The sequence below is a fragment of the Alligator sinensis genome, unplaced genomic scaffold (genome assembly GCF_000455745.1).
Source record: "Alligator sinensis unplaced genomic scaffold, ASM45574v1 scaffold755_2, whole genome shotgun sequence".
NCBI classification, from domain to species: Eukaryota; Metazoa; Chordata; order Crocodylia; family Alligatoridae; genus Alligator; species Alligator sinensis.
The window spans coordinates 1,932,712-1,943,871 of record NW_005841883.1 but is presented as its reverse complement, the minus strand read 5'-3'; the positions used below and the strand labels follow the sequence as shown (position 1 = coordinate 1,943,871).

The 11,160-nt window shown below is 43.8% G+C and overlaps 1 long non-coding RNA gene across 1 annotated transcript in view; it reads right to left on the bottom strand.

The window, feature by feature from the left end:
- Positions 1-4,635: 4,635 nt before the first annotated feature.
- LOC112549223 overlaps positions 4,636-11,160 on the bottom strand; it is a 31,079-nt gene continuing 24,554 nt past the window's right edge. The window contains exon 3 of the long non-coding RNA XR_003092594.1: positions 4,636-4,770. This is a non-coding gene — a long non-coding RNA (uncharacterized LOC112549223). The remainder of the gene's footprint in view (positions 4,771-11,160) is intronic.

The window sequence follows — 11,160 nt, the reverse complement described above, 5'->3', positions numbered from 1 at the left end:
CCCCCCGCCAAAAAAAATCTCCACCCAATGAATCAGTAAATTGTAACAAGAGATTCTGGCTAAACAAGTTTCTAATTCAAATGCTCTTATAGACAAAGAGCTCTTTGAAAATAATATCCATGTTCTGGCTGCTTGTGCTTCTGTGGAAAGTTATGTCTTTACTGTTCATGGAATTCATCTATGCCCTCACCACCATCGAATGTTGAGGGTTGTACACTACGAAAACGTGGAGTTCTCTGAAAGGAAGGCAAAATGCCCTCTGTTAAAGGAGCTCAGGGAAAACAATTTCCTGCCAATTAACACATGACTACTGAAAAAGTTTTGCCCAAGAACAGAGCTCCACATAAGGAGGAATTTTATACCAATACCAGCTTATTGACAGAGTTACCCTTTCTATGGTCCTGGTTTTGCTTCCTCCAAAATAATTGACTTCAGTGCAACCAATACTGGGCCCAGAAGAGTTCAGAGCCAAACTTTTTTTGATCACTGACATTAAATGATTGACAGAAGAACCCCATTTTATAACAAGGCAACATTTGAACAACAGCTTCTATAATTACATCCAAAATTTGTCACATCCATTTTTATCCAGGTGTAAGTAGCTTGGATGCTCTGCATCCAAAATGTATTGGCACTCACAGATAGTGTCACTTAAATACATCACCAAGTGCAGCAAAATTAAATTAACTGATAGTTATTGAGTGGACTGAGAGACTAGCTCTAGATATGCCAGAAATTATTATACCAGAATAATAAAAAACCAGCCAAGGATGTTTGAGACTTCTTGCTGCAAAGAAGCATGTTTGATTATTCAATTATTACAGAGGAACCCACCCCAAGTGTGTGTGTGTTTGTGGTTGGTTTGTTTCTTTGGGGCAGTTTTATTGTTGGAACATCTGGGTAAAATGTAGGACGTGGGAATCAGACTAAAAGATACTTATTCTTAGTATAAATGCACTGGGCATTTTGCATACTAAGAGCAAACGCTTTTCCTTTCCTCTTCTAAATCTTGTAGCTTCTTTGAGGAGGCTGGTGGGAAGAGGTTAAAGGTCACAGTGAGCTGCCAGGAAGAGTGAAAAATGGTGGCTACTGCCCCTGTGCTTGGACTATGTGTTCCATTATTTCTCTTTGTAATGGCAATACCTTCCCATGGAAGGCTTGAATGTTGCAAATTAGTGTTTTGACTTATCTTTCTAATTACCTCTTCAGGTGTAACAGCAAGCCAGATGTTGAGATGAACAAAAGAAGCTGCTTACCAGAGCCCAGTATTGGCATTTGTCACAAATGCCTTTACAATCCTTAAGAACATTACTTTGTTTTTAAGGGGATAAATAGAAAGGTCTTTCTCCTTTTCCTGGAGGAGTAAGGATTCAACCTAATTAACTTTACTCTTGTACAAAAATCACAATGAAAATCTCACTTGTATAAAAATTCTGGATTTCCAAAACCGAATGTCCATATAATGAGGTGCATGTCTGAAAAGATTTAACACACAAACTGAGTGTAGTAGGTGGTGGGGAAATAGGAATATTTTTAAGAAAAGAGAGAGATGAGCTCAAACCAATCTTCTTGTCTCTACTCTAACGAAAGCTGAAACTGATAGGAGCTTTGCCTGAAAAAATACTGAAGAAAGGCTGTAGGATTTGGCCCATAAGCTCTATCATGTGCTCTTTATAAAAAAAGAAATACATCCACTGATGGAAGAGGATGGTTTTGTTTTTAGATCACAGAGGCTGAATGGGCTACTTCCATGCCTGTTGGTAAGAAATCTCTGATAGTACAAGATTTTCATGCTGCTTTAGAATAACCCCTTGAGGACCTGAAACTGAAATCTCTCTCTTCAGCAAAATGTTCTTTCCTCCATCATGAGTGCAGACTGCTTGATTGCTCATAGGGCCCGGGCTTCTGGCACTTAGGGGATTTTTTTTATTTTGAGGTGCATATTACATACCAAGAATTACACAGACTTTACAAAGAGACAGATGGAGAAGAGGGCAAACCGTGTTTTGGGATTGACAACTCTTAGAATTGATTTCTACTCCTATGCTCCCCTCAAGCTTTAGTTTGAGAGCTCATGGACCCTGGGCAAGTCCCTGAATATAGGATGAGGTGCAGAGAACTGTTGTACACATGCTACAGACAGGCTTTTTAGCTCCTCTCACAACACAGATGACTACTGAGTAGGCACCTGCACAAAACTGTGTGGTTACTATGGCCAGTCCAGTGGGGCAGGTGTGTAGGGTCTGATTCAGCTCCCCATGCAGTCAAGGTTTGATTGGTCCCTTATTATGCATGCAGACACAGCAGAGAGATCTGTGCAAGCACATGGCCTGACAGGTTCTTATCTGGACAAAAACCCTGTGGACATGAACTGTGGGCCAGCTTTTCAAAAAAGCTCAGCATGTTGGATACCTAAATGGGAGTTGAGCCCTTGAATATCTGATCCCAACTGGAAATGCTGAGTGCTTAAAAATATGGCCTTGAGCTAATTTAAAAATCTGGCCCTAAGTGGGTGAGTGTTTGCATGTGTACAATTTACTGAAAAAACAGACCCTTATATATTAAAAAAGCAGCTGTGTTCAAAAATCAAAACTGACAGGCAAATCACTTCCAATGCTGCATTTAAACACAAGTCAACTATTAAGTAATAGAAGTAAAGAGAAGTGTCTGAAAAACTGACACTTTTTATTTTAGTTTTGTTCCCTTTTGACTCAAAAGCAGCCAAGCAAATACTGCTCCCTGGCTCAGAGCTGAGGCACTGTTGTTTCAGTCCAAAATAAATGTTGTCAGCCAAGTTATAATACATAAATCAATATTATATCATGATGTGGGTAAAAGTAATGAAGATAAGCAATTATATAGAAGTTTTCATGTTTGGACTATGGAGCAAAATGAAAAACAACTAGATTAGATGCAGATGATTGTCACTTATACAGTTAATGCCTCACATGCACCCAAGGGGTTCTGATAGTACAATAATCACAATCAGTGCAGGCTGTATTTCCTTCAACACCCAGTTAGGTTAGAATAATGTTATTTTTCATGGATTTTCCTGTGTTTTTGTTTTTATATATTTTAGGCTTTTTATGTAGTTGATGATTATCACCTTGTCTTAGAGAGATGCACAGAGATTTTTTTTTTTAAGTTTTAAAAACTTGATTTTTTAAAAACATGTATGAACAGCTCATTGCTGAATGCAGGGCCATCAAAAGACAGACAAGGTTCTTTGGGTGAATCTGATATCTTTTATTAGACCAACTTAAATAGTTGGAAAACAATTATTAAGCAAGCTTTCAGGTTCAAAAGCCCTTTGTCAGGCTAAGGAAGTTTCAGCAGTTGGTGTGTGCTCTTCCTGGATGGAATGAAAAGTAAAGAAGCCAGGGGCTGAGCTGGTATGCATACAAGACAGGTAGTCAGTGAAAATGTAGACTGAGGAATCAGTGGGTGAGAGACAGGCTGGGGAAGTGGGGGAAGAGAGAGAAGGGGGATGAAAGTGAAGAGAGACCTGGGGAGTCAGATGTCAGGCAGGTTATAATGTGTCATAAATCCAATGTCTATATTTAGTCCATGATTTTTAGTATCCAGGAGGTTGGCTCGTCTCTGGGAAGTGTTGTGTAAGTTTCCTTTGAGGATCAGGACTGAGAGATTGGAGAGAGAGTGGCCCTCCTGTGAGAAATGTGCCCCCACCAGTAATTGGGTATTTCTGTCTTTGATGGATTTCCGGTGTACGTTCATTCTGGTGCACAGTTGTTGTTTGGTCTCTCCTATGTATTTTCCATCAGGGCATTTGGTGCATTGGATGAGGTATATTACATTTCTGGAGGTGCAGCTGTAAGATCCTGGGATGCTGATGGCTCTGTTGTGGGGTGTAGTAATAGTGGGGGTGGTGGAGATGTGGGGGCAGGTTTTGCATTTCTTGTCATGGCACGGTCTGGATCCTGGGGTGATATGTCATAACCAGCAGTATGCGATTTGTGGGGGGTTTTCTTCTGTACTGCAGCAGTTCTTCACATGGTATCTGCGTGGCTCTTTCAAACGTGCGATCTATCTCTCTGGAGGAGTGTCCTTGCTGGGTGAAAGCCTTTTTAAGATTGGTGAGGTGGCAATCCCAGGTGTTCTCTTCAGTGCAAATGAGGTGGTATCTGAGGGCTTGGCTGTATATCACAGCTTTTTTGGTGTGTTTAGGGCGATTGCTGGTTCTGTGCAGATATGTATGTTGGTCTGTGGGTTTCTTGTATAACATGGTCTGTATTTTATCATTCTGGATACTGATCATCATGTCTAAAAAGGAGATGTTGGTGCTGGAGTATTCTAGAGAAAGTTGGATGGAGGGATGGTGATTGTTGAATTTCTGATGGAACTCAATCAGAGATTGCAGGTTTTCAGTCCATATGATGAAGATGTCATCGATATATCTTAAGTATAGCAAGGGTTTGATGGTGCAGTTCTTGAGGAAGTCTTCTTCCAGGTGGCTCATAAAAAGGTTGGCATACTGTGGGGCCATTTTGGTGCCCATAGCTATTCCCATCATCTGGAGGAAGTGTTGATTATTAAAAGTGAAATTGTTGTGTGAGAGGATGAAGTGTATAAGGTCAGTAATATCTTTGGGTCTGTATTCTGAGTTGTAATCTTGTTCCTGTAGATATGTAAAGCAGGTTTGGATGCCATCCTGGTGTGGGATGTTGGTATATCAAAAGTAATTTAGCCAATCATCATAATGGCTATCTTCAGTTAATCTACATTCTCTACTCCTGTGGGCATTCTGTACTCCTGTAATTTAAAATGCTGTGAATGTGGCTAATTTACCTCTCCTCAGTGCATTTTTTAAAAATCCCATTTTGGGATTATGATCCCAAAAAATGTAACTCCACTACATCAGACCTGTGATATGTGGTATAGTTTGCTGACTGGCAGAAAGGATCATCATTCCCCACCCCCTCCACACACACACAATTTCTATTATATATATATGCCATATTAAAGGGGTTTTGAAAGATTTGAGATAATTATGTAAATAAAATAAATAACCTCCTTTAAATAAAAAGCACTAAAGCATGCCCACAAATATTTTTTGCATGTGATACATCTTCCATGGGCATGTATGACATGTTTATATAATACAAGCACCCATGCCCACCACAAGGCTAAAACTGTTCGCTAGGGGTTGTCTTTCCTGGTCTCATTATAGAACCTTTGCTAAGAGCTAAACTCTTCTCGGGGTGCCCTGTATTTACCACATTATTGTAGTGTAACTTCTTTGGCAGGTTGTTCTCTGGGAATAAGAACACTGTATTGTTGGCTACAAATGTCCAACTCGGGATCCTTAAAATTCTGGTTTATTAGGCGGATTGAAACACTGTAATGAAGTTAACTCATAAACCTTGGGGCTGGTCCCCACACGCACACACACACACACACATGCACACACACAGTAGCAAGCTACAGGAGTCCGGTATACCTATCCTACAAGCGCTGGAGTCTGCCATCGATGGCCAGTCGAAGCTTCTTTCAGCGTGGTGTTATCTTCCAGAAGGGGGTCGCCAGCTGGTCCTTCTGGCTGGACAGGTCTGGTCGAGTTGGAGATCAAGAGGGCACCACTGAGGGTCACTTTTCACTGCCTTTTATCTGTCCTAGGCAGACTTTGGTGACTCCCCAGTTTTCAGGTTTGCCCAATCCAGGGGTCATTGACCCTCGTGGGACTTCCCCCCTCGGTGGCTACTGGATGGCATCTGTCAGCCCCAGGGGTCGTCCACATGTACGTGCAGGTTTGAGAGTCCATTGATGAATTTTGAATAGGACTCTGGGAGTGGTTGATTTGGAGATATTCAGCCCAAAAGTTGGTCCCTGGCATTGATTAACTCAGGCCAGGGCTTCTAGCCCTTGATCAGTGAGGTTTAGAGATTTCCCGGTTGTTACATTGTCTTCTATTGAGTTCTTCCGTTAGTTCATCTGCAGTTTTCTTAGGTGTTAATTGCTGCCTGCTACCATGTTACACATTCAATCACTGATTCACTCACTCTTTCAGGGGCCAGCCTGATACAGGGAAGGGCAGTTTGATTCCTGCCCTTGTTAACATTGTTACAATGTATAACTTATTTATGAAACTAAACACATTCAGTTGAAAGTTGAAAGGTGAGGAGTATAAAATATAAGCTACAAATATAATGCCATGGCACACAAATAGATAAAAAATACCAAAATACAAGGGGAGATACAAAATGCACACATACTCAAAACACAATTCCTTATCTTAAAGTGAAAGAAAGAGGAAGGAAAAAAAGGTAGAAGAGGAAAAACATATCCAAGGAAGGGAGAGCAACTGCAGGCAAGAGGAAAAGGGGTCTTTCTGCTACAGTATATTGTAGATCAGGGTGCTCAACTCCTGGCCTGTAGGACAGACCCGGCCTGCAGAGCCATGTAATCCAGCCCACAAGCCTCCCCATGGGTCTAGAAATTTGGCAGTGGGGGAGTGATTGAAGTTATTATTCCCCTGACACCAAATTTTCAAGACCCATGCAGCTGGGCCAGGCCTGCACAGAGGGTTTAGGTCTCATTCCCATGGAGCTGAATCAAGTCAGGGCCTGATATAGTCATGTGAGAGCAGCCTAGCCAGAACCCAATGCAGCCATTATCATGTGGCTGCATAACCCCCTGCCAGACCATTTCCATGCAGTTGGATCAGGCCACAGCTGGAACAGCACCACATGCTGGACCAGGCCCACAAACCAGATCCAACCCACAGATAGACTTGGCACCATTCATCTGGCCCACGAGCCAAAAAGGTCAGGTACCACTGTTATATATGACTGTCTGTTATACTCTTGGTTTCTATCACACATTTCAGTAGCTTCATTTCCATGACAGAGGTCATTAGAGTCACAGCACCATGACACTCCTATTAAAGTGATTTACTTGTGGGGGCGGGGGGAAGTGGTGGCTGGAGCCGCTCACAGGGGTTGGAGGCGCCGGGTACAGACCCCAGCGCTCCCAAAGGTAGCCCTGGGGACCCCGACACTGCAGGGAACCTATCCAGGAGGGAACTGGAATCAGGGCTGGAGCTGTGCAAGCTGGTGCTGCGCCAGCTTTTCAAGCAGCTGGTAATCAGGCTGGGTGGCAGCCGGCTGATAACGTCAGCTATGCCCACCACCATGGGAGATTTAAAAACCCCATTGGAATCCGGGTATGGGGGAAACCAGCATGGGAGATGCCCAGCTCGTCGGGGTGGACTCCAGCCAGCACATCAACACTGATCTGACAGAGTAGGGCAGGACCAGTGTGGGGAAGATAGAATGCACTTCCCCACACAGAGCACCCGGGGGGGCTCTGGGCTATCCTGGTGTGGGGAGCCTGGAGTCGCTGCAGCCATCCTCAACCCAGCAGAGGGCATGGCTGTGCCAGACCTGACAAAGGGACGGTGCAGGGGAAAGAAACAGGGACGAGTGCCAGGCTGACACCACAAGCCTGCACTCTCCCCTGAGACTGACAGGGTGAGGCCCGAAGAGAGGCCATAAGGAGCCAGAACCCATAATTAAGAACGATGTCCAATAGCCCGCACAGTTGGCGAGTGGACTAGGGTGTAGAGGAGGCAGAACCCCAGAATCAACGGCACCGACCCCATGACTATTACCATCCCCAGGACAGTGTAGGAACACCACTGAACCCCTCCTTCAAGTATATTTCCATCAAGTCATGGCAGGCGAGTCAGGGTGCCTGGCCCAGGGAGTGGGAGATACTCGCACCACCATCTGGGGGCATCACAGGGAAAATCTTCCCTTTCTCATTTGTGTTAGAGAATTGGTGACACCATTGTATTAAGCTACACACAATCACTTAAAAGAGGTGAAATGCATAAATATGTCCTTACACCATACAGTCTGATTCCAACTGGCACTAGATGTTCACAAGTCCAGCTGACTTGTCTATGCTGTGAAGACTTAACACCTATTAGGATCAACCAATTAACATAACTACCAATAACATCTATGAATCTATGAATCTATGAATTAGTAACAGGACTTTGAAAATAGAACTCTAAAAATTATGATTCAATATGGGAAGTAAATTATTAATACCTTTTTTACCCAAAGTTTAGAGAAAAGAATAGTATCTTGCCTTCTCCCAATACATTATAAAAATAATAGTTTAACAGGAACATGGGGATCAAACTACCTACTTTGATTTTATGACTGGAGAGAGTCTTTCAATAAATTATTTAATCACCACCATTCCAAATTATTCTGTTATGTGGGTCCACAATTACTTCTTTCTCCAGTTTGCACAGAGGAAAATCTGATAAACCAAAGGCCCTATTTCCATAGCCATTGCACCTAAAGGCAATTATTAGGCAGATTCAAGAGCTGAGAGGGATCAGTTGCAAGAAAAAGCAATATTATGGAAAGAGAGACTAAACAATGATGCATGTGTGAAACTGAGCACTGTATTCCAGTTGGGGACCTTGGTTACATGAAGGGAGAATACTTTTCTCCCAAGCTATTGACTTATTTAGGCCTTCAAATGTATTTTCTGATGCTCATAGGTTGCACTTCTCTACCACTGGCAGGAACCAGGGCAGCAGGCTAGCTAAATTACCACCAGCTGGCCCTAGTTACCTGAGTGGGCTTGGTTGTCAGTGACTTAACTACCAACAGCAGCTCCTGTTGCCTGCTGGGTATGGGTGCCAGCTTTACACAGCAGCCCGTTCAGTAACTAGTTGGCTACTCAATAGGACAGATGCCTCTGGGCTAGTCCTGCATGTCTGATTCCTTGGTCCTGCTAGTTTCCTATCCCTTAGATCCTGCTTGTTGGCTTCCTAGCTTTATACTGGTTCCTGCCTGCCTGTTCCTAGTTCCAGATGTAAACCTTGACCCCTGGCACTTTCAGACTGCCTTGCTGGCTCCTTGACTACTTCTACTTCCAGAATCTATTCCAGAACCCTGTCCTCTGATGGCCAGCTCCTGTCTTGTGGTTTGGCTTGGCAATTGCCCATATCCTTGTCCTGGACAGTGATAGCTGGCCTCCTCTGTACTTCATTGGCTAGTGATGCCAGTCTTAATTCCTGCCTCCTATTCCTGACTTCCCCAAGTTGACTACCGTAGTCCTGGTCCCTTCGGCTAGGGACAGACATTCAAAAAGCCTGAGCCTTAATCGATTCAATCTTTGCAGGTTAGTCTAACCTGGCTAGGCTATACTAGTTTGCAAGCATACAGACATTCCCTCTGGACTGAGAAAATGCAGGCACATGCCTGCAGTGGCTCAAGCTAGAAGCCAAGGGGTGCTACAGCAGCCTTCTCTTCCTTTCGGCAGTACTGAGCTGAGGGGAGGCATGGTCAGGCCCCAGCAGGATTAGGGAGGGGTTCCCCTCCCTCACTGTTCCTGATCAGCGAGGGAGCCACAGGGAGTTGATAACACAGCATTTAGCACTCCATCAAGAAAACAAAAGCCTCTCTCATTAGTTCAAACTCTTCTTAAACAACTTTTTTCCAAGGAAGGAACAGAGGGTTGTTACCAGCTACCTGTTGACTAGCTCCAAAAAGCCCTAAGTGGACACTGTCCTGTCTGCCTTTGTCCTAACTGCCTTACAGAGACACCTCTCAGCATTAGCTATCATACCACATGCTGGCTATGGTCCATGCTGTGGGAGAGGGGAGGGGGGAATCCCTGCTTGAGCAGGGAGTGGTAAGCACAGAGGGCAGGGACTGGAGGAGGGCAGGGACTGGAGGAAGCCAGGCAGATGCTGCTGTGCCTACAGTCTCTGCGGGAGCTGCAGCTAGGAGGCAGAGGGGTGGGGCCAGCCCTGCTCTGGAGCAGAGATTGCAGCCCAGGGCTGCAAAGCATCTGGGATGCTGGGGGACTCTGGTTTAAGTTAAACCAGGAAGGGGTCTGGGACAAACATTGCATAAACCAGTTGATCCAAATCAGTTAAGTCTGATATACATTCAACCAGGTTTGTCTCTAACGAGTTTCAGCCATTTTCAGACTGGTTTATGTGCACTGAACTTCTTTTCTGTTACAGGTTTAAACCAGTTTCTGATCACTTAAACTGGTTTATATGTAATGTCTGTCCCTAGCCTTCTAGACTTGGATGGTTGACCTGATTCCCTGGTTCTAATCCAAACCTTTGTTTCCCTCACCTTTCCTACTTCTAATACCCTGGTTTGTGGACCTCTACAGTCAAGCCCTGACCACCTGTGCCCAGTTGTTCCCTGACAACCATGTCCCATACAAGGATCTCAAAGGACTCAAAATACATAAGAATTTGCAACCACATTTCACACTGAGGCAGCAGTAGTAGTTTCACAGGTATGGAGCTGGGAGCAGAACCCATACTTCTTTACTTGCTATTCTGTGCTTTAGATGTAAGACACACATGAATTAGCGACTACAGAATTCCCTGGTCTTCCCAAATACCAGTAAGAGCCTCTAAGTTCCTGCAATAATAAATTCTATTGCCTATTTGTTACACAATCATTTAGAGTAACGGAAAACCTTTGATATATTTCCTGTTATTGAGTTCTAAATCTAGGGGACGCAAAGTCTACAGGGTGTAATTTGTCAGCAGAGCAACTAACGCAGTGAAGGTACTCATCCGCACTGAAAGAAAAGTTACTGTTCCATACGGCTTCATTGCTGTTCATATAACCCAGCTCTAGGCAGTGTTGTCATTGCCAGGAGCCTTCTGGTTGAATTCTGCCAATAGGGTGAATTAGACCCACTGATTTTTAATTCCATCCAAGGTCTCCATATTTTCAATAGTGCTTCCAACAGGACCCTGATGCCTTGATCAAATTTCCTCCAGCCAGCTTCTCATACCTCTGCTAAATGAACATCTTCTTGGCCTCTGAGATGGTCCCTTGAAGTCAGGAGTGAGATGTCATGGGGCAGCACTGCCGTACTCTTGTCTTGGGCCTTTACTTTGTAGTGTTGCAAATTTAGTGTTTTTCACCAGCACTAAATATACTTTCACTCATGGCATTTTTTTAATGAAATATCATTACAAAGTGGGAAAAAATTCACTCTTCTAAACCTTGGGTTTTGTGGGGGGGGGGTTAAAATTATTAACTGGACAGGAACAGAAATAATGCTTTTTTAAATGTTCATCTTTTGCTATAAAGTAAATGCTGCAGCATCTCGGTTGGGGTTTTTGGCGGGGGGGGGGGGGGT